The sequence below is a fragment of the Oryctolagus cuniculus genome, chromosome 15 (assembly GCF_051225735.1).
Source record: "Oryctolagus cuniculus isolate XC-2025 breed Fujian yellow rabbit chromosome 15, ASM5122573v1, whole genome shotgun sequence".
Lineage (NCBI taxonomy): Eukaryota > Metazoa > Chordata > Mammalia > Lagomorpha > Leporidae > Oryctolagus > Oryctolagus cuniculus.
In genome coordinates this window covers 96376469-96378690 of record NC_142881.1, presented here as the reverse complement: position 1 = coordinate 96378690, position 2222 = coordinate 96376469, and the positions used below count along the sequence as shown (strand labels likewise).

At 33.3% G+C, this 2222-nt stretch overlaps 1 non-coding gene across 1 annotated transcript; it reads left to right on the top strand.

Annotated features, from left to right (window-relative positions):
* The first annotated feature begins 1111 nt into the window (after positions 1 to 1111).
* On the top strand, positions 1112 to 1218 carry LOC127488762 (U6 spliceosomal RNA). Its single transcript, XR_007916607.2, has one exon. It is a non-coding gene; the product is annotated as a U6 spliceosomal RNA (small nuclear RNA).
* Positions 1219 to 2222: the final 1004 nt, after the last annotated feature.

Genomic DNA, 2222 nt, shown 5'->3' with positions numbered 1-2222 from the left:
GCAGGCACCTCAAGAAATTTATCTTTTTATTCAATTTCCATAAACTTTATGAAGTGCTCTAATATATTAACACACATTGGGTAATTTATCTTTACAAATATTTGCTGAAGAGGCTTTAGATAATTTTGATAAAATTTATGTTTAGATGTATGAATATCATTCAAAATGAGAAGTAAAATCTTCATCTTACTGCAAGACTTTACCTTGGATATACATTGCATTTTAGTTTTAAGACCCCAAGTCATGGGGCCATCACTATGGCACAGCAGGTTAAACCACCACCTGCAACTCCAGAATCCCATATGGGTGCCAATTTGCCAGATTGGATCTTGGCTGCTCCATTTCTAATCCAGATTGATTATAATATACTAAACCCTTGGTATTCATCACTCAAAGCACACGGAATAGTCTCTTTTACTCATTGTTTGCAATTTCAATTATGAATTTTCTCCTGAATAACCTCAAAAGTTAGTGCAATACAATTTTTTAAAGAATTTTGAGCAGGTGATTGACACAGCAGTTAAGATTCCACTTTGGATATGTGTGAGATATATTGGCATACATGGTTTGAGTCCCAGCTCCATTGCTTTCTATCTCACTCCATGCTAATGTACACCCTTGGAAGCAGCAGGTAATGACTCAGGAGCCTGGATCTTTTTTAACCACATGGAAGACCAAATAGTTCTAAGTTCCTCACTTCAGTATCACTAATTCCTGGCTACTAAGGATATTTGTGGGAGTGAAACAGCTGATAGATCTTGGTCTCTCTTCTCTCTCTGCCTTTCAGATAAAGTTAAAATAAACAAAAACTTAAGAATAAAATAAAAATTCCGCATGCTTTAATAAAATCTAAAGTATTTAAAAAAACAAGGGCCATAAATGATGAGGAAAAAAGTAAATGTGGAACTTGTAGTGATGTGTCCAACTAACATGGATAAAAAGGCAATAACAACTACTCAAAGGAGATCTGAAAATTCTGAATGTGGTGAGAACCCTAAGCAATAAATTAATGCAGCATCACACATGTAATATAATGAATGAATCTGCATAAAATGCTTTCTCTTAAAATAAGATACAAAGCATAGACAATTACATATAAAAAACCATTGTAGTGCTCGCTTCGGCAGCACATATACTAAAATTGGAACGATACAGAGAAGATTAGCATGGCCCCTGCGCAAGGATGACACGCAAATTTGTGAAGCGTTCCATATTTTGGGGGAGGGTTGTGGGTGGGAGGGACGGTATGGGGGGGGAAGCCATTGTAACCCATGAGTCGTACTTTGGAAATTTATATTCATTAAATAAAAGATAAAAAATAAAAATAAAAAAATAAAGAAGAAAAAAAAAATAAATGAAGTGACTGCAATAAAAAAAAAAAAAAAACCATTGTAGATTTTAGGTCTTGGTTTTCCCAAAGAAATCTTTTATTCAAGGAATACGAGTTTCATGCATTTTGTAAATACCACTTTAGGAATATAGTGATTCTTCCCACCATACCTGCCCTCCCACCCACACTCCCAACCCTCCTCCTCTGCACTTTTCCATTCCCAGTCCCATTCTCCACTAAGATTCATTTTCAATTTAATGTTTTTTTAGAGCTTTGTCCTCATGTATGCCTATTTTTGAATGCGAATCACATACAGGACTAATCTAAAACTACTTTAAGCATACTGCCTGTTGCCTCACCCCATATTTTATTTCCTTTTTAAAAATTATTAATATATCTAATGAAATTCTTGTGCATCACTGATTTATATCCTGATTTATGGATTTTGACAATAAATTTTGATGTAATTTTGTTTTAGACCCAGAATGGAGAGTTTAGAACAATGTGAGAAGTTCAGAGTACTCTTCTGCTTTTCAGTTTTATCTTATTTGACTAAAAAAATAAAATACAAGCAAACATTTCTTCTAAAGTGTTTTTTAATGAGTATTAGAAATCATGATTCAAACTATTTGCTACTTAAATAATTTCATTTGCCCACCTTTCAGAAATGAATGTGTATGTAATACTTCCATACAGGGTTGGTTAATAGACTTTGTAATGTCATTTAAAAAGCTTAATGACACCATTTGCCCTCATTTAAAAAATAAAATGTATAAAAACTAAAGATAATTGTGTGTGTGGATTATCCATGAAAACATCTGGAAAGTTTATTATCTGAAATCCAAATGAATGAGTTTTTCTCATTTGGAGTGCTTTGACATGTCTTTTTTCC